General features: G+C 45.8%; 1 pseudogene; it reads left to right on the forward strand.

The window, feature by feature from the left end:
* The first annotated feature begins 5,558 nt into the window (after positions 1-5,558).
* On the forward strand, positions 5,559-24,465 carry LOC139057538 (zinc finger protein 84-like; annotated as a pseudogene).
* The last annotated feature ends 344 nt before the right edge of the window (positions 24,466-24,809 follow it).

Genomic DNA, 24,809 nt, shown 5'->3' on the forward strand with positions numbered 1-24,809 from the left:
TGTGTATTTTTCGCAGGAGTGTAATCATCAACACGTTGATTTATAAATGTTGAAAATGCTTTACACTTGGTTAGAGCAATATTAGCGCTTTGTTTGACTGGTTAAGCGCTGCGCCAGCAAGTGTCTGGACCGTGCAGACCGATCAGGCTGCTCACGTACGTCTACGCTAAAGTTCCTTCATCAGCTTGAGTTTATGCCTCCAGTCATTTGCCGAAATGACCAGCTTGCCTGTTTTTAGCGGAGTACCGGACACGTTCGGCGCTACGACAGAACGCTCGCTACGCACGCTGCTTCGATAGCTCTCGGTCGACGGCCAAGCGGCTAGCGGAGAGGTCTCGCGCGGGAGGGGGCGTGCTCCTAAACAACCGGAAGTGAACGATGTGACGTTGCATCGTGACGCTGAACCAGTGAAGGCGGAGCTTAGCGCCGCTCGCTCGGCGAGCGAGTTGAGGAGGAAAAGCATAGCTAGGGAGGAGGGTAACTTCTAATCGCTTGCAGCTCCATTAATACGTAACGCTTCACTTAAATTGTGGTGCGAATGTTCTACTTAAGCTGTACCCTACGCGCCTACAAAATTTGTCCGAACCGTTTCAGGGGCCCTTTAAATGAGAAAGACCGTCATTCTAGATGCATTTCTTGACCAAGTGTTTGCTGCGGTTGTGGGCATAACAATAAAAAATCACCGACGATTACGTTACTTCCTAATGCGAAATTTGAGCGCAGCAAATAAGCTGTTTCACCTTTTCGATAGATTGAGGCAAAGAAATCGAGCAACACATGTATGCGCTATCACAGAATTTTTTTTTTATTTTTCACACGTATTCCTTTAACAAAGACTCCACTAACAGTTCTTGACAGTCATGAAGGAAGCTTTGTGGTCGGAGAAATAGACTGATATATGTTCGACTTCGACTGATATATGTGCGACGGCGCTGGGCCTCTGCTCTGGCAGCTCGTTTAGCAGCAGCAGACGGAGCTAGGACTTCCATCGGTCGTCTCGCTCATGGCTCAGAAAGAACTGGCAGATAATTTCGCAGTGGTGAACGGCAGCGGCAATTTCGGCTCGGGCGGTGCACATATACAGATCCGCCGCCACCGATCTGGCTCTCTGATTGCCACCGCACAGGCGAACGGCAGCGGCAATTTCGGCTCGGGCGGTGCACATATACAGATCCGCCGCCACCGATCTGGCTCTCTGATTGCCACCGCACAGGGGTTGCATTGGAGGAGGAGCGAAGAAAGGAATTAAGTTCGAGCCGGCGCTTTGACAACCGGAGATTCGCAGGAAGAGGGGGGAGGGGGGCGGCGTGTACACCCAGCGGCAAACGATGGGGGCAGAAGCGCGCGCAGCAAGAGGACAACACGATAAAGGGAGGAGGGAAGAGATAGCAGTGACTGACTGATGCCGCTGACGCCGATAGTGAGTCAACCCCAGCTGCGCAGTTGGTTTCAGGGACAACGCCGCCGATGCCGACACAAACAATATGATACCCTCGCTTCCGCAGCGCTAAGAACCAGGTCTAGCCGTGGGAAGGTGGTCACGTATTCGTCGACGTGCCGGGGCCTACGTGAAATAACCGGCGCGTCGGCAACTGAAGAGCACCCTATCCGCCACACAAGAACAGGGGGGGGGGGACCCTTTCCTCCTCTTTCTGCATGGCGGCGACGGTGTTCTATGCAGTCACGTTATCTTGACTCTCTAGCGGCGTCAGCGGCATCCAGCGGTATCAGTCGGTCGCTGCTAGCGCTGGGGGGATGAAAGGGGGGCGGAGCTGGTTACGAGGCCGACGACAACGCCGACGACGACGCGAAACCCAGGAACGGACGCCAAAGAGCTGCGCTCTAAAAAGGCAAGCAACGGAGATGAACACAGCGATCTAGTCCTCACCTTAACTGAATGTGTTTGCATGAGAGAGTCAGCTTAGCTTTCCTCAGCTGTCCAGTCAGGCCATTCATTCTGAACTCAAGTAGATGTTTCAAAAGGCAGCGATATGGGCTTAGCTCACATTACTGTCATGGGAAACTCGATGTGCAAAGTGCTGATAACATCAATATAAATTGAATAGTGCGAATGCATTCACAAAGTGCCACAACTACAGCAGTCTGCATGCAGCCTACTCTGGATCACGTGTAATATTTAAAAAAGGACAAGATAATCTAGGTAGAACTTTAAAAAAAATTGTCTTGCAGTGCATAGAGGACGTGCATAGTTTTCGGGTGTAAACTAGGACTATTCAATTCCCTGATGCTGGTATGCGTTATCTCTGGTTGATGGAAGACATTAGTATGGCCTTGCTGACCCCACCCTGTCCACCTCCTGGAGCCCTGCTGCTTGGTACAAGGAATTTTTCACAAAAACTGTTCTCGAAAGACAACCACCTTCTCCTCCAGCTACTCTTCCAGTGCTCCACCTGAGCCCACGGAGGTAGGCTTTCTTGACACTGCGGAGCAGGGCCCGCTGAATCCCAAGGCGTTTCTGACCGGTATGGTGAAGATCAGCTAGCATAAGTTGAAAATTGTCGTGATGCAATCGTCCTCTTCTGAACCAATCTGCCAGCCCCTCCAGCTCTGCTTGCCCTTATGGAGGTAGCGGCTAGCCTATCAGTATTAGTGCCAAAAGGGCAGCATGCAGCTGGGCATGCCAAAAAAGTATCTGTGTAACTGCCCCACACAATCCTGCAGCTTACTTTGAGTACCACCTAGACTGACAGTTGCTCTTAGTTTTCTGCCGTTTCTCCAGGGCAACCTAAACAGCAAAATGTGCTGCTTGAGGTCACTTGCAAAATTTTGACATTTGATTCCTTTTTAAGCAAATAGCACTCTGTATTCAAAAGGCTAACCTCACTCCGAAATACAAATTTCCTTAAGAAATTTGCAATGATTGCACACGTTCTGCCTATCCCTCAAGTGGAATGGCAACTGTAGAAAGTTGTGTGTGTGTGTGCGCGCGCGCGCGCGTTACGGGGATGTTGGGCGTACAGAACATTGTATTTATAATACATATACAAAATGATTCAGATTAGAAAAAATGGCTGACCAACAACCACACGCAGCAGCCAGCGTCCCGCGATCTTCCTCTGTCTACTTTCATCCTTCCGTAACAGGACCCCAAGGTGGTGAAGCGCCGTCTCGGTGCATGGTATGCGATGAACTGCACTCTAAGTATGCCTTCAGCCACGAAACGTGCACGACGTGAACAAGTGGGTTTTACGTGCCAAAACCACTTTCTGATTATAAGGCACACCGTAGTGGAGGACTCCGAAAATTTCGATCACCTGTGGTTCTTTAATGTGCACTTACATCTAAGTACACGGGTGCTTTCGCATTTCGCCCCCATCGAAATGCGGCCGCCATGGCCGAGATTCGATCCCGCGACCTCGGGCTCAGCAGCCCAACACCATACATAGCAACTGAGCAACCACGGCGGGTAGTTGAGACGTTCTGTAAGACCGTTCGTTTGTGGGTGGTAGGCGGTGGACAGCTTGTGTCAGTGGCACAGGAGCGCAGGAGGACGTCCACAACTCGAGACAAGAACGAGCAGCCGCGTTCTTTAAGTAACTGTCGAGGTGCAGACCGCTCTGGAGAATGACATCGTGAAGGAGAAAATCGGCGACGTCAGTTGCGCAACTAATTGGCAACGCCTTTGTTATATCGCGTAGCTTGTCGCGTAATCAGAAGCGATAACGATCCACTTATTCCCTCTTGTCGTCGTCGGTAAAGGGCCAAGCAGGTCAAGGCCTTCGCGAAAGAATGGTTCAGAGGGAACTTCAATTGGATGGAGTCGCCTGACAGGTGCCAGGGGACGTTTCTTCCGGCTTGACACCATTCGCAAGTTGCGACATAACGACGCACAGAGCAGTAAAGTCTACCCGGCCAGAAGAACTGGCGTTGTACGTGGTTGTATGTACGAAAAACTCCAATGTGTCCCACCGTCGGTGCAACGTGATGTTCGAGAACGACGGATCACAGATGACGAAGAAGGACAAGGAGCAACTCAGCGCCATCTTGGTTGATATTGTGGCGATAAAAGATGCCGTCACGCAGCACGAACATTCGGCTCGTGCCGTCGGTGCGGCCCGATTGCACTTCGAAGTTCCCATGACGGCATGGGGGAAACTATACAATACCAGCTAAAATAAGAAGACCTCTCAGGCAGGGCTGTCCATTGTCGTCTCTGCTTTTTATGATCTACATGAGCCAAATGGAAAAAAGACTAGAACAGAGCACAATAGGAACTGACATAAGCTATATGCTGGAAGGGCAGAAGGTAGCTCAAGTACTAGCGGACTGATGTATGCAGATGATATTGTACTGCTTGCTGACACCCGAGTAGGGCTACAGGAACTAATGAGCATATGTGGAGAGGAGGGAGAAAAATTGGGACTGCAATTCAGTAGAGAGAAGTCTGGGATAATAGTATACAATGAAGAAAGGGGGGAACCATTGGAAATACAAAGCACTAAGATTGATCATGTTGAAAAATACAAGTATTTGGGCATATGGCTAAATGATGGGCAAAAAGTACTAGGACGAACAGGAAAAAATTATGATTGAAAAAGTGAAGAGGAACTCGGCTGTAACGAAACACAAGGCGCTTTGGAACTATAATAGGTACGAGGTGGTTAGGGGCGTATGGAAAGGGGTTATGGTACCTGGCCTTACATTCGGAAATTCAGTACTGTGCATGAAATCGGAAGTTCAGGCATGCATAGAAACGAGACAGAGAAGTGTAGACAGGTTGGCCTTAGGAGCACACGGGAACATCCCTAATGAGGGAGTGCAGGGGGACATGGGATGGACGTCATACGAAGGTAGAGAGGCAATAAGTAAACTAAAATTTGAACAGAGACTCCCAGCACTGGAGGAAAAAAGGTGGGCAGGAAAAGTGTAAAAATATCTATACATGAAAAGTTTGAACACAAAGTGGACACTCAGAACGAGGAAGCTGAGGAATAGATACCTACAGCCGAGGGTGGAGGTCCAACGTGGTTCTAGTGTGGGAAAGGAGGTGAAGGAGACGGAAAGAAAAATGTGGGAAGAAAGAATGCTCAGAAAGCCAGCGCTAGCTATTTATGGGACACAAAAACAGGAGATTAAGAGAGAGCTCTTATTTGATAACTCGCGGGGCAGCTCAATAATATTCGAAGCTAGCTAGGACGGGGGTTTTGAGAACGAAAACATACAGAGCTAAATTTGAAGACGTGGACCTTCGGTGCACAGCTTGCGGAGCCGAAATGGAGACCACTGAGCATATAGTGCTGAGCTGCACAGACCTTCGCCCGACCCTGGCAGAGGGAACAGTGGCAGATATGGAAGGGGCATTAGGTTTTCCCGGGGAACGAAGGCAAATAGACGAGAAAGGAGTGGCAGTAACGAAGGGGAGGCTACAGGATTGGTGGAGGAAATCACGGATAATGTTTCCTCTACTGTTTTAGATAGTTATTTTAGGGGGAGGAGGGGAGTGAAAACTAGGTTAAGGAAAAGAGGATATAAAGAAAGGAAAAAAAAGAATCATAATAAAATAGGAGGGGGAGCAAAAGGCTAGGTGGCGCCAGCCGCTGCCCGTTACAAAGGGTATAGCCGCCATCCACCCATCCATTCGGCGCCCTTGAAGAAACTCTCGTCCATTGGCGGTGGCGCCAGATTTCCTGTGCTGCTGATTGTTTCTGCCATTTCCAAGACCACTGCTCCCTACCTCGTGTGCAACATGACCACCGTGAGTACCGGTAGAGACGGTGGTACTAAACGCCTTGACTAAATGCAACACCCTCTCGCCTGTGAGCCAGGCTAGCATCGTGAAAGCGATCTCGTTCGGCGTGGTATAATGGACTTCGCCGCTCATTTCGGGAAATCACACGGAGGTCGTTCTCCATGATTGAAGGTATTTCAAATCAGAACATTTCAACTGTATGGCCAAGGACATCAGGGAGTTAACTATGAAACGAGAGCTAATCATCCTAGGGGACATGAATGTACATTTGGAATACTTTGATGGGGCGACAGATGCAATAGGGCAGATGTTAGTACATTTCTGTGAGGCCAATGATTTTCTAATGGTTAATACTGAAATTAAATGCGACGGGAAGATAACATGGGAAAGAAATAACTCCCACTCGACAATTGGCTACTGCCTAATGTCCCACAATCTGTGTGATCGGTTGGGAGGTATGGAAATCGATGAGGAAGGTACAAAAAGCCTGGGGAGTGATCACAAACGAATCAAAATCAGTTTTGGAAAGACAGTGCCACTGACAGAAACTAAAAAAGGAAAGGTATGAGTAAACTGAAGTACGGGCAGCTACAAGAAGTGGCGAAAAACATTGAAAACATAGTATCCAAGCAACCGCAAAGGGCATGGACATACGACGAGTTAATAGGTATTTTTAAACGAGAGCTAGAGAAGGGACATATTAGGAAACTAGGAAGTAAGCAGGGAAAACATAAACCGAAAAGCTGGTGGGACCGATAGGTTAAGGAGGCCATAGAGCAACGCAAAGATGCGTGCAAAAAACACAGAGCAGCAAAGAAAAGGGAAGCCCCACCAGAAGAGGTGGAGGCAAAATGGGAGAATTACCTTGCAATGAAAAGAGAAGCATTGGCATTAATTCAAGCCAAGATAGCAAAAGTTGGGGTACAGTGGTGGTTAAAGATATGAAAGAAAGACAAAAATGCCTCTAAGAAGTTTTGGGAACACATAAGGCAAAAGAGTAAGGGAGACAGAGGTGGTTCAGCACTCACTGACCACACCAGAAGGAACAAAGGTAGAGGGAGAGGAAGCTCAGGAATATATTAGGTTAACAATAGAGGCAGCATTTGCAGAGCCAGAAAGTAGTGAAATGGAGAACAATGACAACAGCAGGACAGAATTAGAATAGAACAGAGGGTTGACAAGTAAAGAACGAGACAGAATTTGAACACAAGGTCCTCATGGGAACAGCGACAGGACCTGATGACATGCCTATGAAATTGATAAGCATAGTAGGCCAGAAAAGGGAATTAAAATTATGACAACTTATTGAACAAATAGTTGTAAGGGGAGATGTTCCACAGGAGTGGAAATCAAGCAGAATGATATTACTTCACAAAGGTAAGGGAAGCAAGGACAACATTAAATCCTACTAGCCAATAACTGTCGCATCAGTCATATACAGAATGGCAATGCAGATGGTGAAAATGAGTGGAGGAATGGGCAGAATGGGAAGAGATCTTTGGAGAGCTGCAGAATGGATTTTGAAGGAACAGAAGGCTAGATGATAATTTGTTATAAGACAGTGCATAGAGATAGCGGCAGTCAGGCAGAAACATCTATGGATAGCTTTTTTAGACATTAGAGGAGCCTATGATAATGTAAACCGAGAAAAGTTATGGGGCCAGTTGAAGGAATATGGTCTAGATAGAAAGTTGGTTGAATTCCTGCAAGTTATATGGATAATGAGGTAGAGATAACATGGGAGGGGGAAACTACAAAGCCAGCTAAAATAAGAAGTGGTCTCAGGCAGAGCTGTCCATTGTCGCCCCTGCTTTTTATGATTAACATGAGCCAAGTGGAAAAGAGGCTAGAAAAGAGCACAATAGGAGCCAACATAAGCTATATGCTGGAAGGGCAGAAGGTAGCTCAAGTACTAGCCCTACTGATGTATGCAGATGATATTGTACTGCTTTCTGACACCCGAGTATGTCTACAGGAGCTAATGAGGATATGTGGAGAGGAGGAAGAAAAATTGGGACTGCAATTCAGTAGAGAGAAGTATAATAGTACACAATGAAGAAAAGGGGGGAACCATTCGAAATACAAGGCACTAAGATTGATCATGTTGAAAAATACAAGTATTTGGTCATATGGATAAACGAGGGCAAAAAGCACTTGGAAGAACATGAAAATGTTATGATTGAAAAAGTGAAAAGGAACTTATAGCTGTAATGAAACACAAGGCACTATGGAACTATAGTATTTACAAGGTGGTTAGAGGGGTTGGAAAGGGGTTACGGTACATTCAGAAATTCAGTACTGTGCAGGAAATCGGAAGTTCAGGCATGCATAGAAACGAGACAGAGAAGTGTAGGCAGGTTGGCCTTAGGAGTGCACGGGAACACCCCTAATGAGGGAGTGCAGGGCAACACGGGATGGATGTCATTCGAAGGTAGAGAGACAATAAGCAAGCTAAAATATGAACAGAGACTCGCAGCACTGGGGGAAGAAGTGTGGGCGGGAAAAGTGTACAAATATCTATACATGAAAAGTTTGAACAGAAAGTGGACACTCAGAACTAGGAAGCTGAGGATACCTACAACCGAGGGAGGGGGCCTAACGTGGTTCTAGTATGGGAAAGTAGGTGAAGCAGACCAAAAGAAAAAGGTGGGAAGAAAGAATGCTCAAAAAGTCAGTGCTAGCTATATATAGGACACAAAAACAGGAGACAAAGAGAGAGCTCTTATTTTATAATTCGTAGGGCAGCTCACTATTATTCGAAGCTAGGAAGGGGGTTTTGAGAACCAAAACATACAGGGCTAAATTTGAAGACGTGGACCTTTTATGCACAGCTTGCAAATTGACACCACAGAGCATATAGTGCTGAGATGCACAGACCTTCGTCCAACTCTGGCTGAGGGAACAGTGACAGATATGGAAGGGGCTTTAGGTTTTCCCTGTGAATGAGGGCAAATAGGGGAGAAAAAAGGCAGTAGCGAAGGGGAGGCTAGAGCATTGGTGGAGGAAATCAAGGGAGAGGTAATACCATAAATCGGGGAGGTAATGTTTTCTATACTATTTTAGATATTTATTTTGGGGGGAGGAGGGGAGTGAAAACTAGTTTAAGGAGAAGGGGATATAAAGAATAAAATAGGAGGGGGAGCAAAAGGCTCGGTGGTGCCAGCCGCCGCCCGTTACAAAGGGTGTAGCTGCCATCCATCCATCGTTCATGGTGAGGATGGAGAGGGCACTAGAAGGAACTAATATCGGGTTTAATCTCTCATACGAACAGGCGGGTACAGTAGTAGAGCAGCAGATCCCAGGTTTATTTTATGCGGACGACATTGTGTTGCTAGCTAACAAGCAAAGTGATTTGCAACGTCTGGCTAATATCTGGACAGGAAGGCAACAATTTAGGTTTGAAATGTATTGTTAGAAAATCGGGAGTAATGGTATTCAATGAAAACAGTGAACAGACAGTGGAGATACAGGGCCAGGAAATACCTCAGGTAACAGAATACAAATACCTTGGTATATGGATAAACGAAGGCAATAGATATATGGAAACACAGGAAAGAATAACAGTTAAAGGGAAGAGAAATGGCAGCCATATATAATGAAGCACACAGTGCCATGGGGATACAATAAGTACGAGGTCCTCCGAGGTATGGGGAAAGGTGTAATGGTTCCAGGACTAACTTTTGGAAATCTGGTTGTTTGCTTTAAATCAGCGGTGCAATCAGGACTCGATGGGAACCAAAGGTCAGTGGGTCGCCTCACATTGGGTGCTCATGGGAAGACTACAAATAAAGCTGTGCAGGGTGATATGGGCTGGACTAGTTTTGAAGTGAGGGTAGCTCACAGTAAAATTGAGTATGAAGAACGCCTGAGGAATACGGAAGAAAGTAAATGGGCTGGGAGAGTGTTCAGGTATCTGTACAGAAAAAACATTGATTCGCAGTGGAGGAAAAGAACTAGAAAGCTTACCAGCAAGTATGCGGCCTGTAGAGTGGGCAACACAGCAACAAAGAACATCAAGCGGAAAGTAGGAGAGGCTGAAATAATCTCATGGGTGGCGGCAATGGAAAAGAAACAAAATCAGGAAAGAAACAATTTATGATAACTCAAAGGGAAGCTCATTACTTTTCGAAGCGAGATCGAGATGCCTTAGAACACACGCCTGTAATGCGAGATATAAGAAGGAAGAAGAAGCATGTGCTTGCTGCGGTAAAGCTGGCGAAACTATGGAGCATGTTTTATTCGAAAGTGACGAAGGATACCCAGCGGTCGATTTAGGAACCACTGGCCTCCTTGAAGCCCTTGGGTTCAGCGGGAGTAGTGGAAAACTAAACATGTCCGCAATAGGCATTAGTAAAAGGCCATTGGAGGATTGATGGAAGAAAAGTAGGGAAACAACAAAAAACTGAGACTTACAAAAGCACAGTTGGCAATAGGGGATCAGAAAATTTGGGTGTGTTAGTTCATAGTGCTTTTTTTTTCTTGTTTTATTATTTAACTTAAGTAGGACATTAGGCAGTATAATAGCAAGAGCTTGGTGGCGCAACCCACCGCCCCGTTCCAAACGGGACGCTCATAACAGCCATCCATCCGTTCAGAGAAGCTGCCCTCCACACGTTGAAGAAGATGACAAATTCCCAGAGAAATTATTGCGAAACTTATCACACGATTTTACTGCAAATATAATGTAATTAGAAAAAAAGTACTTTATTAGGCAAGTTGATGGCACACTGGTGTATGTTAGGGAAAAGGGGGAATGGGGAAATGGAGTCAAGTTGAATCGTTATGCCGCTTCCTAGTAAACAAGGATCGCTGGCGAAAGTACTTCACGAAAAGGTTGAATTTCAATTTAGCACAATTTTTTATCTAACGAAGTAAAGTGCCGATCTTACCGACCTCTCTTTATCAATGTTTAAATGTAATGTCATCCAATGGCCCCTGTTGCAACACTTATTCATAAGCTATTTAAGTTTTGAAGCAAGTGCTAACAATTATTTTCTGATTTCGTGCATTCGTTGCTGCAACTACAGTGCCAGCAGTTCTGCATATTGCTGTGGAATTTATTTCTCTAGTGACGCATGTGAAAATTCATCTTAAGCAGGTTGCCCTGCACCAAATGTTAACATGCAAGGACATATAGAACTCCCCTGCTTGTTTTCATCTCTAGTGATGCCTACGCCTGCCAATCACTATTGTCCCAAAATCTTCTGCAAGGAAGCTACAAAGAAAGAAATGTTCTCATTCTACTGGAAGGACATTAACTCACAGTCAACAAATTGGCACTCCAGGATTTTGCCTCTCAGCCACTCCGCTCATAAATCAGTGGAGAATACTTATCTTGGAGAGCAGGATGGTGCCAGCAGTTGCCATGGCTGTCCAATGCACGCTTAACATTTGTCTATTGGATTGAGCTGGCGTCTGTACCTTCATACAAAAGCATGTAGCTTTCCCAGTTGTGGAAATGGTACTAAATGAAGTTTTTTTGATCGGCATGTAATGACAATGATTGTAGATCTCTCGTTGTCCTCATTGTGACTGTATGGTGCTGATATCCTTTTGATTCAATGTTAGCGTAAGGCCTGTAATGGGGCAGCCAAAATATACGTTTTCAAAAAACTGGACGAAGAAGCTCAAGTTTTGTTTTAGTAGAAAGCAGTGGCTCATTCCATCTGCATGTTCTCTACACTAATTGCGGGTACACTTTTAGGCAGGCTTTTTGTAGCTTGATTAGCATCCATGACACCTTTTGTGCAATTAGTTCTGCAGTCTTGCTGTTCTTAAGTGTGGTAATGCTTTAATTCAATCAGATATTCTGTCATTCTTGAAGGGGAGAGAGTACAACATATAATCATGGCCGTTGCGAGAACAAATTTTCAAGTAAATCAACCATAGTACTGTGAGAGAGTTCATGGCGGGCGCTGTCCTTGTTCTTAGTTTTCTTAGAGCTCAGTATCTTTTTTCTTCTTTCTTGATATTCATCTCTAGCAAGGCTTTTAAAGTGATAGCTTTGTTTGTCTCTTCCCCCCACTTTGCGGTTTGTCAGTTTCTGGCCATGTATGGTCAACTTGGCTCACTGGGTCAAAAAAACAAACGTTTGTTGGTTAGTTTAAAACTGTGGCCCCCAACAACAGAAGCTCGATGCTCTAGCTATTAATCCATGGATGCCTGCTTGAAAAGGGGGAAGGAAACTCATGTAATCCGCATTTTCGTGTCGCACAGCGACACTTTATAAAACATCAGTGTGCATATCTTCCTGATGATGGTGGAGGAAGAAGTTACTCGATGCACTCATGCATGAAATTACGCACTGATGTAGTACTTTTTTTTAGCAGTCCTAATACGAACACTCATAAAGCTGCGTACTTCCTGACCAGAAGAGAGAGAGAGAAAGAAGTTTAATGACACGAAATGCCGAGAGGTCGGCCTGAGGTATATTCCTCTAGCCAGCTACTCGGCATTGGGGGAAGGGGAAGTGGGAAAGAAAGAGGGAAGAAAGAGGTGCATGATGGGTGACGATGACGATAGAAGGAAGATGTAGAAAATATGGCAAGCAATTGGGCATGCTCAAAGTCTGCAGTCCAGGCCTGTAATTTTTAAAAAGTTCAGTAATGCCTTGATGGCCTTAAAACTCGACTGAGCATCTGGCCAAGAGCCTAAAATAATATCCTCCGACAACGGTGCACTGTCGAGACGCGTAAGGTCCTTGACCAACCTATCACGCTCTTCCACGAACTTAGGGCAGTCACAAAGCACATCACCTATAGTTTCAGTCACATTGCACACCTCACAGTGTGGAGACTCGGTGCGTCGCATGAGGTGCACGTATCCGCGCGTAAACGCTACCCCCAGCCTTAGTCTGTGCAGAAGACTGGCATCGCTTCGTTGAATTTTCGGTGGTAGCCTAAAATTCATGGTGGGGTCCAATCTCTGGAGTCGTCTGTGGCGATTATCTGGATTGTCCCAGTGCTTTGCTGTCAATTTGCGGATGACACTGGAGAGGAGACAGTTGGCGTCCGCTCTTGAAAAGGGAATTGAAAGCAGGGACTCTCGTTCTTCGAGTGCTTTCTTCGCTTCGGCGTCGGCCAGTTCGTTGCCCTGTATACCACAGTGACTAGGGATCCACTGAAATGTGATGTGGTGGCCGTTTTCTTGTGCTAAAGTGTAGAGCTCGGCAGTTTGAAGAGCCAACACTCTATAAGCGCTTTCTTTCAACGCCACTCTAAGTAGTTGAAGAGCCGATTTTGCGTCACTGAAAACTGTCCATATTTGAGGAGGCTGTCGCACAATATATTTAACGGCCTCTCTTATTGCCACTAATTCCGTAGATGTTGAAGTCGTCTTGTTATGCAGACGAAACCGTCGAATGACTTGATGCGCAGGCACGACGAAAGCCGCACCAGACGCATACGACGAGACCGAGCCGTCTGTATACACGCTCACCGCGGAGTCATATTCTTTCGACATATATTCAAGTGAGAAATGTCTGAGGCCGACGGTAGGTATTCGCGATTTTTTAGAGATTCCGGGAATAGATAGACGTACCGGTATTTTGGACATTACCCATGGGGGCATATGTGGAAGGTCAGCCGGGGCAAAGTATGCTGGTATGGCAGATGCTCGGCATTTAACGGCTCTTGAAAAAGTGGAGTCCGGCCGTGTATCGGGTAGTTTCGATAAGGGATGACGTCCGTGACGGCAAAGCAGTCGCAGGAATACTTGAAGAGGTTCGCATCGTAGATAGACAGGTAAAGGGGTGACGCGAGCCTCCTCAATTGTTCCATAGGTTGAGGTGCAACGTGGAACACCGAGACATGTTTTCAGCATCTGCGCCTGGGCACTTTCCAGCGTACGCAAACATGACGGGCTCATACTTGATAAAACTGGCAGGCTATACCGAATGTATCCGACGTAGAGAGCCTGGTACAGCCGGAGTAGTGAATGCTCAGATGGACCCCATTTCATACCGGCCAGAAAGCGAAAAACTTGAGCAAGCCCAGTTAATTTTTTCTTCAACATTGCCACATGTTTCGACCATGAAACACCGCGGTCAATGACAACGCCGAGGTATTTGTGGTGGGTGACATATGGGATGGCATTTCCATTGATCATAATTGGATACGAACACATAAGCTTCCGTGTGAACGCTATCGCAGCGCACTTGTCTGGGGCCAGTTGCAGTCCTTGGCACTGCAGGTACTGAGACGTCTCAGTTAAAGAAACAGCTCGCTGCAATCTGGCACGAATTTGTGGTCGCGTGACTGCGGATGCCCATATGCATATGTCGTCTGCGTAGGTACTGATGCGTACTGTATCAGGAATTATTTCCGCAAGGCCAATAAGGGCAACATTGAAAAGGGTCGGGCTGAGAACTCCTCCTTGAGGCACTCCACAGACCACAGCGTGTCTTGTCGTTTCGCCAGCATTCGTGGTCATGAAGACTGTACGACCATCTAGGTAATTTGCAATCCACATGTAGAGACGGCCGCCGATGCCTAGATTACTGAGGGCATCAAGAATGGCTTCGTGCAGTACATTGTCATAAGCTCCTTTTATGTCTAAGAAAACTGCTCCTACAAGTCGGTGGCGCTTTTTTTCCTGTTCGATCGTGGACACGAGATCAATGACCCCATCTATTGCAGACCGGCCACGTCTAAATCCGGTCATCATTTCAGGATAAAGCTCATTCTTTTCCATGAACCATTCTAGTCTAGTGAGTACCATCCGTTCCATCACCTTACCGACACAGCTAGCTAAAGCTACTGGCCGGTAAGATGACATTTCGTAAGGCGATTTTCCTGGCTTTAGGAGGGCCACCAAACGGCTGGTTTTCCACTGCTTCGGGACTGTACTGGTTGACCACGTGGCGTTATAGTATGACAGCAGGACTTTCCGACCTTCCATCCCAAGGTGGCACAGAGCAGTATACGAAATACCGTCAGGTCCAGGGGCAGAAGATCGTCTAGACGCAGCTAGTGCAGCTTCCAATTCCGGCATCGTGAAAGGAAGGTCAAGACGGTCATCTTTAGGAGGTAGCACGGGTCGATCCAATGTTGGACATGCTGTAACATCAGTACGGGTGACTCTCTTACAGAAGTCTTCGGCAACCTGCACTTCCGTCAGACATTGGTGAAGTGCTAGAGCACGGAAAGGATGTTTTTGCTGAGGAGGGGCACGAAGGCTTCGTACTACCTGCCAGATCCTAGAAAGTGGCTTTCGAGGATCCAGAGACGAACAGAAGGTCCTCCACCGTTGTTTTCCCATTTTTTGAAGGTGACGCCGTATTTTTCGTTGAGCTCGTCGACATAAGACAAGGTCTAATGACGATTGAGTTCGCCTAACCTTCCTTTCCGCTCTACGACGGATCGCTCGGAGTCGTTCATATTCAATATCAATCGCCGTTCTGGATGTAGGTGCACAGATGAGCTTAGTTGTCTTCTGCATTGATGATACAATAATGTCTTCTATATCAGATGGTGAAGTGATGTCTCCGCAGTACTCTTCGACAGATGTAGAGAATGTGGACCAATCAGTGCAGCGTACAGCAGGTGGAGTTGATTGCACAAACCACTTCATCTGTACATATGTTGGTATATGATCGCTCCCATGCGTTTCTATGTCCAAGCACCAGTTGACTAAGGGCAGGAGGCTCCGAGATACAATAGTGAGGTCTAAGCAACTTCCGTAGGTAGTGCCGCGGATGTAAGTTGGAGATCCATCGTTGATGACAGCCAGACCTTCACTGTCTATGAAGTCCATCAAGTTCCTACCCCGACAGTTCATTGCGGCACTTCCCCAGTAAGGATGATGAGCATTGAAGTCTCCAATAACAACATGAGGGCCTGGGGAGCTTTGTAATACAGTGGATAGATAAGATAGTTCAAGTCCTTGTCTAGGAGGTATGTAGGCGCCGATGATCGAAAACACATGTAGTTTATGTTTTAGTGTCACACACACATATTCATTGCTGTCATGTGGAGTGATCGCGTTCCGCACAAACGTCATGTCACTGCGTATACACATTAGCACTTTGCTCTTGGGTCCATCTTCGCGTGACCAGAGCTTAACGTATCCGGAAAGGCGAAATTCCGACGTGAGATTTGGCTCGCATATCACGATCACTGGGAAGCGGTATTTGAATACTCGTTGCCTAAAGTCAGACATGCGGCCGCATAGACCTCGAGCATTCCATTGCATTATAACAGAATGATGCATCTTCTGTTCCAATGTCCAGTGTTTTATCGTGAGAGCCATGATTAATACCCTTATTTTAGAGCCGCTAATAGCGGCTCCATAGCATCTAACGCCTTCACGACCGACAGTGCAGTTGGCGTTGCCAATCCGGAGAGTAATATACGCATAGTGTTTACTAGCTGTTTAAGCATGTCTATCACCTTTTCATTTCCAAGCCTTTCAGTACTCTCCCGGCGCACTTGGGGAGCGCCGAAGGAGTATCTCCTCCGGAAGCCCTCAGTGGTAGCGAAGGCCACTCAATAGCCGAAGAGGTTGGACGCACGTTGGATGACGCCTCATTCCTTGACGGGCGCGGAGATACTGGGGGAGGCGCATCTTGTGTGTGCCGGCCTTGCTCTCTCTGTGGCACGGTTTGCATCCAAGTACTCAAAGGAAGTGCCTCTTTACCCCGAGGCTTGCTCTGGGAGCGGCGACGCCTTTGCCGCAACCGGCGCCTTTTCTTGCGGACGGAATCGGCAGCCTCCTTGTGCGTGGAGTTCTCTCTCACCATTTTTCTCAGAATTTGCCTCTCCTCTACCATTTTGGGGCAGTCCTTGGATGTCGCTTCATGGTCTCCGGAGCAATTTGCACATTTCATGGCGTCAGTCTCACAGGAGTCTACCTGATGAGCACCACCACATCTTCGGCACGACGTAGCACTCACGCACACACAGCACTCACGTGGCCCAGTTTGAAACACTTGTGACACTGTAACGGTCGTGGTACATATGGACGCACTGAGTGCCTCACATAACCTACTTTGACCGATGCTGGCAAAGAGTCTGACTCGAACACCAACTTGATGCACCGGGAGCGGCCGAATCGGTGGATGTCGAGGATTCGCACTGTCGACGATAATAGAGATCGCAGGTCGTCATCCTTTATGTCAATGTCCACATCCGATATCACACCAGTGCAGGTATCTTTCCCGTACGCTAGGAATGAGCGAACTGGGATGTTGCCAACCACTTGAATGCCTTTCAAAGCCTCCAATACTGCCTGAGAATTCACGTCCACCGTCAGAATGTTCTTCCGAGCATTAATGCGGATCTCTCTCACATGTCCTGAGGCTATTCGATCGAAGTATTTGGTCAGTGATTGTCTATTCAACGAATTCATATTCGTACCTTCCGTAGTTGGGGTGCAGCCCACGGAGAAGACCCGTTCGTCACATCTGCTGTTATGAGTAGAATCACTGCCTGCTGACGTCCGGCGAAGCTTGCGCTTCAAGTGGCGCGATTGGACTAGCGTGTAATCACTGTCCGAGTCCATCTCTGCCGCTGTTGAGCTGTCAGATGAATCGGGAAGCCTACAGTCGGTGATGTCGCGGTTTCCCACGGACAGGGCTACCGTCGCGGGACTCGCCTTGCCATGAGGGCGCGGAGGTCCTCCGTCCTCCATTCTGGAGGACGACGTCTTCGGGGAAGCTCCTGATATGTAGAAGGCGCACAACTTTGAAGAACCACAGAACAAGATCTCGAAGTTATTTAAAGTATCCCCTTAAGGCATGTATTCCACGAGAATGCTATAAGGGTTTTGTGTGGGTGCATTGAAAAACATAGTAGTTATGAGCCATTCTCGGGGCAACTAGAAATACACTGCATGTCTCCTAGTATGCTGTTATGCTTTGGCAGGTTTCTGCAAAGTCAAGGTTAAGCACTTTGTGTCGTATAATTGAGGAAGTCTTTATGCTGTATAAGTGTACCGCTTTCTGGGTAAGGTCTATTATGGTGGTCGGGGAGCACGCTAGTCACTCAAGTTTGGAGTGGTCTCTTGTAATGCGCAAGCTATTACTTTCAAAGATATCAGTCTATGGTTCGATCTGCCAAGATCTTCTTTTTTAATATCAGCCGTCAAAGCAGTTTGATTAATCCTAAAATGAAAGAGAGGAGTAACAAAGTCAGTCGGAAGATTAGGTCCTTTTTCTAAGCATTTCTTCAGTCACACAAATGAGGTCCATATGCTGACTCTTCAAAGATCATCCATATTCTTGTAATTGTTGACTTACTACAAACAACAGCGTGATGTGGAATATAATGAATACAAGACATGGCGCACCACTTCTTTCTGGTCTACATTCAGCAAGGCGTGCTCTCATATAAATTTTAATGGCTCAGTCATATTCCGCAGCAAAATCCCTATTAAGCTTTATTATCTTCCCCACAGAGATGCACTCGCTTTAATGTTTCTCTTTGATTGCTGTCTAGCTACTCGCAATCTTCTTTCCATGAGAAGGCTACCTCATAGTGACCACCGTCAAATCCAGCTTTGCTTTGAAACAGTTCAAGGACTGATAAAAGCATTGAGCTTTTCTGAACTGTCCCCTTCTATCAAAACTCCGATGCTCTCAAATTCCCAGAACTTTTGCCGTGCTTGGCATAAGCACCCAGTGCACCTGGGCCACCAGCATACATGACACCACAACCGTGAGTCGTCTTCTCCCATCCGCGCGACCTCGGACACCTTCTCTAGTAATGGCACCGACAAAGTCTACATCAACGAATGGCTTAGCACATAGGACTGCGTCGCTGCACACAAGCGATGGGACCCGACATTGATGCTCTCAAGGCCTAGTCGTCTGTCAGCATGGTAGGACGGCAGAGTACAAGCCCGCTGCAGAGTTCTGTCTTTTGCAATACCCAGCACCTCCACCAAGAATGAAATGGGCTTAGATATAAGATTAAATGAGGATGTGATTCTGCAGAAGATATGGCTGGTCTTTGAAGATTGGTATGACTGCCGGTTTCCAATCTTGTGGAATCTGACCAGTCATTAAAGATTGATGAAAAATATGGAATAAAAACCTGCTGAGAGACAGTATTCTTTAGTAATTTACAGTTAATATTGTCAGTACCTACTGACAATGAAACTTTCCAATTATTAAGTGATAAACAATACCATCAATAAACACCCTTATACTGTGATGTATGCAAAGGGTTGACCATTATTTTAAACGCTGGTTTCTTTTTATCCCGAATGCGTTATTCATGTGCATAACTGGCGTCAACTTTCTTAATTGCCTATTTCAGTTAAAGTTACACTATATGGTTTTGTGCCGAATTTGCCTTGAATAATCTAAATGAAAGAAAGAAAGACTGACGTAGGTTCAACACTGTGCCAGAAGTGCTAGCTGCTGTGCAAAATCAGCTTGCTGGTGCTCAAATCTGCGCCAGAAGGTCAAATGGCTGTTCCGTCACTGCACAAGGTACTTTACGTTTTCTAGTCAATGCAGCATAAACTGTGCTCCACTGCCTAAAGTATACTCTAGCACTCCAACTGGTACTCTAAAGGACTGCTTCATGGTTTCAATTCAAAGTTGTAGAGAACGGATGGGTTATGCAAGCAATAAGTTACTCTTCGTAAGAACAGTAAGTGCCACTGGGAGAGATGCGTGCCGTATCATCGAATGAATGCTGCTGCAGGCCACAGTGGAACATTTATTGGCTTGTCTCTTGGTCTTGAACAAGAACATATTCTCTGCGAAACTGCCGGTCAAGTATTTGCAAAGTATATACTATTGGGGCGGCACAGCATATTGTGTGTCCACCCATTCATTATTAAATACACATGCTTCCAACACTGCGGGTGCATCCCCTAAACGTGCAAAATCATTGTCTTGTCTCACTGACCCAACTTTGCAGCAATAGTTTAGAGCATGTGATCTGTTGGCACCCTAAACAATAATTAGATGAAGACAACATGCTGTTTGGATTCCAGCTGGGTTTTATGGAAGGCTTTTACTGTCACTCAGCTTATTGCCTCTTATCATGACTTGGAAGTTAATAACAGGGAACGAATAGAGGTGGTATATTTTTAGATTTTGCCAACACATTTGATTAAGTGCCTGAACATAAAGCTCCATGTAAGCTTTACGCAGTCGAATAGACACTAAATCTATGCATTTTATCAGAGCCTATATTGAAAATTGGTGTTCAGTACAATCGTATTTGAGGCATTTCCTTTCACGTCAGGAGAAGCATAAGATAGGGGTCATTCTTGTGACCTTTTCTTTTCCTAATAGTCACTGACAAAGCAAAGATGGTTGGATATATTGTACACAGTAGTTAAATCGCAAGCTGATGAAAGTAAGCTCAGCAATAACCTTGATAAGATTTGCCACTGATGTGAACGGTAGAAAATGAGCTTAAACATAATTAGTACTGTGTTTATGAAGATAGGCAGCAAAGAGACACCTTTACACTTTTCCTATTTTATTGGCAACAACACCTAACAATGTTTCTACCTATTAGTACCTCGAGGTAATTCTAACAACATATCAGATGGGACAGGCATATTGAAAACATTTGCATGAGCACTCTCAGAAGTTCATAAACCTTTGTTGCTATTTGAAAGGAGTCCCTATACAGATAAATGTGTAGAGGCGTTTGCTGTGCTATCTGACCTAGCTTTCAATTTGCATAAGCTTTGTGGGATCCATTTGCCAATAAACTATTGTTAAAATAAAATTATTACAGCAAATAGCAGTTAGGCTCATCTGCAATTTCTGCAGAAAAACTGATAGTATGTCGCAGATGCTGAGTACCCTCCATTTTGAATAGCTACAGGGAAGACATGCTAGACAGGCTACAACTCTTGCATTTAGTGTACAACAGAGTCCAGCATTATGAAATAATTTTACCTGTGTCCTTCTCGTGCAAGCATGCGTCAGTACCACAGTAGAATGATGCACAACCTATGTGCTGTGAATAATGCTTCTAAATGGTAATTTTTTCTCAAACAAAAAATGGAATGAGTTGTCTAAGAGCGTTGTTGAAATTAGGCATGTTGTCATACTTGTGATTTGTATTGTTTGCTATAATGCTAGACAGCTGTATGTCTCAAACAACAACAAAACAACAAATATTGTTTTCCAATGTTTGTGTTTTTTGTCCCTTGATAACATTTTCTGTATATTCATTCCTCCTCGGACTCAAGTGAGGTGGCAGAATTTATAAATAAAATTTCCAAAAGGTAACTATTTACCGCAACAGACAGTACCATGAAACCTTGGTCGAGATGAACTGCTGCTGTTCTTTATTTGATCTTCAGGCCCATGATGGTATTACTGAATATTTTGGCTCTTGCACTTGACTATACAATGGCAGCTTGCACTAATACCAAGCTCCTGGTCTTCTCACTATATCTTACAGTTAAAAAATCTTTTAAGCAAAAATTTGTGAAAATTTCATAAACTTGGCCATGAGCAATCATAAAAATATATATTTTCCAAACCAATATGGTTAACCTGCTGTGCTCTGATTTGTTCTAATATCACCGCAAGGACATTGAATGAAGAAAAGGCTCGTCTTTATCACTACCATCTATGTAATTTTATTTCTTCGGCATTGTATAATTACATTATTATTTTTAAATGAAAAGCATTACTTGGGTAACTTGTCTTGTTTTCTTGGTGCAGCATTGAAGCACTCCAGCTGTCCAGCAAATGCAGATGGTGCAGCTACATGAAGGATACTGCCCCGCTGTAACTCCTGTGTCTATGAGATGGCTAAACTGTGACCTCAAGTGCTCACCAGGATCCATGCAGGACGGCGTGTGTTTGAATTCTATTTGTGCCCTTGGAACTTCTCACGAACATTCAAGCTGAAGCAACACCTGCACTCTCGCAAACCAAAAGGCCATTTCAGTGCCCTCAGAGCTTTTCACAAAAAGTTAACCTAAAGCAGCACCTGTGCATCCACAGAAGAGAAATGTCATTTCATTGCTATTTATGCCCTCAAGGCTTCTCACGAAAGAGTGCTTTGAACCAGCACCTGCGCTCCCACACAGGCGAGAGGCCATTTCACTGCCCTTCATGCCTTCGGAGCTTCTCACAAAAGATTCATCTGAACCAGCACCTGCGCCTCCACACAGGCGAGAGGCCATTTCAGTGCCCTTTGTGTCCTCTAAGCTTCTCACGAAAGTATACTCTGAACTTGCATCTGCGCACCCACACAGGCGAGAAGCCATTTCAGTGCCCTTCATGCCCTCGGAGCTTCTCACAAAAGCGTACTCTGATTCACCACCTGCGCACCCACACAGGCGAGAAGCCATTTCAATGCCCTTCATGCCTTCAGAGCTTCTCACAGAAAGGTGATCTGAACCGACACCTGCACACCCACACAAACGAGAATCCATTTCAATGCCCTTCATGCCTTCAGAGCTTATAACAGAAGATTCATCTGAACCAGCACCTGCACACCCACACAAGTGAAAAGCCATTTCAGTGCCCTTTGTGCCGTCAGAGCTTATCACAGAAAAGTGAGCTGAGCCAGCACCTGCGCACGCACACAGGCGAGAAGCCATTTCAATGCCCTTCGTGCCCTCAGAGCTTCTCACATAAGAGTATTCTGAACCAACACCTACGCCGCCACACAGGCGAGAAGCCATTTCAGTGCCCTTCCTGCCCTCAGAGCTTCTCACTTAAGTGTACGCTGAACCGACACCTACGTACCCACACAGGAGAGAAACCATTTAAGTGCCCTTTATGCCCTCAGAGATTTTCACAGAAATATCTGACCCGGCACCTGCGCACCCACACAGGCGAGAAGCCATTTCAATGCCCTTCGTGCCCTCAGAGTTTCTCACAAAAGATTCATCTGAACCAGCACCTGCGCCTCCACACAGGCGAGAGGCCATTTCAGTGCCCTTTGTGTCCTCTAAGCTTCTCACGAAAGTATACTCTGAACTCGCATCTGCACACCCACACAGGCGAGAAGCCATTTCAGTGCCCTTCATGCCCTCGGAGCTTCTCACAAAAGCGTACTCTGATTCACCACCTGCGCACCCACACAGGCGAGAAGCCATTTCAATGCCCTTCATGCCTTCAGAGCTTCTCACAGAAGATTAATCTGAACCAGCACCTGCGCACCCACACAGGCGAGAAGCCATTTCAATGCCCTTCGTGCCCTCAGAGATTTTTACAAAAAAGTGGTCTGAAACAACACCTACGCACCCACACAGGCGAGAAGCCATTTCAATGCACTTCATGCCCTCAGAGATTCTCATGTAAAGCTGTTCTGAACCGACACCTTCACGCCCACACAGGAGAAGCCATTTCAGTGCCCGTTATGCCCTCAAAGCTTCTCACACAAGTCGATATGGAAGGTTGACCTCCAGTTCCACTAATGTGAGAGGCTGTTTCAGAGCCGTTTCTTTCCTGAGAACTTCTTGTAGAAGTCTATTAAACCAACAGCCATGCATCCATACAGGCGGGCGGCCATTAGTGCCCTGCATGCCCCCAGCAATCCTCAAAAGTCCTTACTGAAGGATCACGTGTGCATCCACTCGGTGAGAGGCCATGTCAGTGTTCTTCATATACTCGGACGTACTCATAGAAGTTTGCACTGAACTTCACTTCCACTATAGTGAGAAGCTGATTCAGAGCCCTTCATGTCCTGAGAACTTGTCATGGAAGTCTGCACTGGACCGACACTTGCTCGTCCACACAGTCCGTGGTGAAGGATCACCTCTGCAAGAAGCACCGACTCCCCTCCTTCCTACGGCCACAGGGATGCTCCTACTACTCACAACGAGATTAAGTTCTTCTACATGTCTAGAAGGATCTTTCCACCCCCTTCACCCCAAGATGAATAGGGCGCAAGCCGTTTCATTTAGGCTTCTGCAGACCAGCACGTACCCGTGTCTGTCCGTTCTCCACGAGGCTTACCCGGACGTATATCGCAACGATGCCTGCCGCTCCTGCCGCTCCTCAAGGTTCACCTGCGTATCCACTCAGGGAGACGCCACGTCGGGGCTCTTCATGTCCTTGGAGTTACTTGCAGAAGTTCACACTGAACTGACACATGCACAACCCACATAACCGAGAGGTCGTTTCAGTGCCACTTACACTGTCAAACCGTTGGACACAAAAGCCGCCTCAATAGGCATCTTGCCACCACAAGTGCACCTGACACATGCAATGCAGCAGCGCTGAATTGTGTGCACTTCTCATTGTTCCTTCTTGCTTTTCATGTTTTCCTTAGCTTTTTTTCATGGAATCACAGCGTATGTGTACGCCTGTAGTTCTATACTAGCATGAATCATTGCAAGTCTTCACTTTTCATTATTATGATGTTTAAGCTCTTTGTTTTGCAGACAAGCACTTCTTTCTGCATTCAAGCATTTAACTGCTCTTTACTAAATGAGTTGTGCGAGTTCGTTTCAGTCCACTAAATAAAATTTGGGATTGGGTTTTGCTAATTATTGATATTTCAATACTTGCACTATTATTGATATTTCAATACTTGCACTAATATCATGTAATGTTTCAATTCATATGCATTTATTGTGCTGAACAGTTCACGAGAATTTGAGTGGCTATTTGCTATTGCTATGTAATGCAGTTAAAACATCCTTTTCTCAGGAATTGAAATTATGAAATTATTATGTGGTTTTTTGATTCCTACTATGATTAAAATGGTTTCAGTGATGCTAAATGCACTGGTATGAAATTCTTTTGCTCATAAGGATCCGTGCAGACCTTTAAGAACTTTGAATATTTCTTCATAATAAAACGTTGTTCTCATGGATTGAAGGCCCTTTAATTTTTAAGCCATCCTTAATCCTTTCAGTGTCGCTTCTTCCCCTCAGATAAAATAGAAAGACAATGACTTATTTTCGGTTATTTGGAAGGGAAGAAATGACATGGATAATGGCACGTGCTTTCTTCGTATGGTCCTCATACTCTTGTTTTCGTTTTCTATAACTTACTCAAAAGAGAATTGTTAAATGAGAAAGACAGTCATTCTAGATGAATTTCTTGACCAAGTGTTTGCTGCGGTTGTGTGCATAACAATAAAAAAGGCAAGCAACGGAGATAAACACAGCGATCTAGTCCTCACCTTAACTGAATGTGTTTGCATGAGAGAGTCAG

Source organism: Dermacentor albipictus, chromosome 3 (genome assembly GCF_038994185.2).
Source record: "Dermacentor albipictus isolate Rhodes 1998 colony chromosome 3, USDA_Dalb.pri_finalv2, whole genome shotgun sequence".
NCBI classification, from domain to species: domain Eukaryota; kingdom Metazoa; phylum Arthropoda; class Arachnida; order Ixodida; family Ixodidae; genus Dermacentor; species Dermacentor albipictus.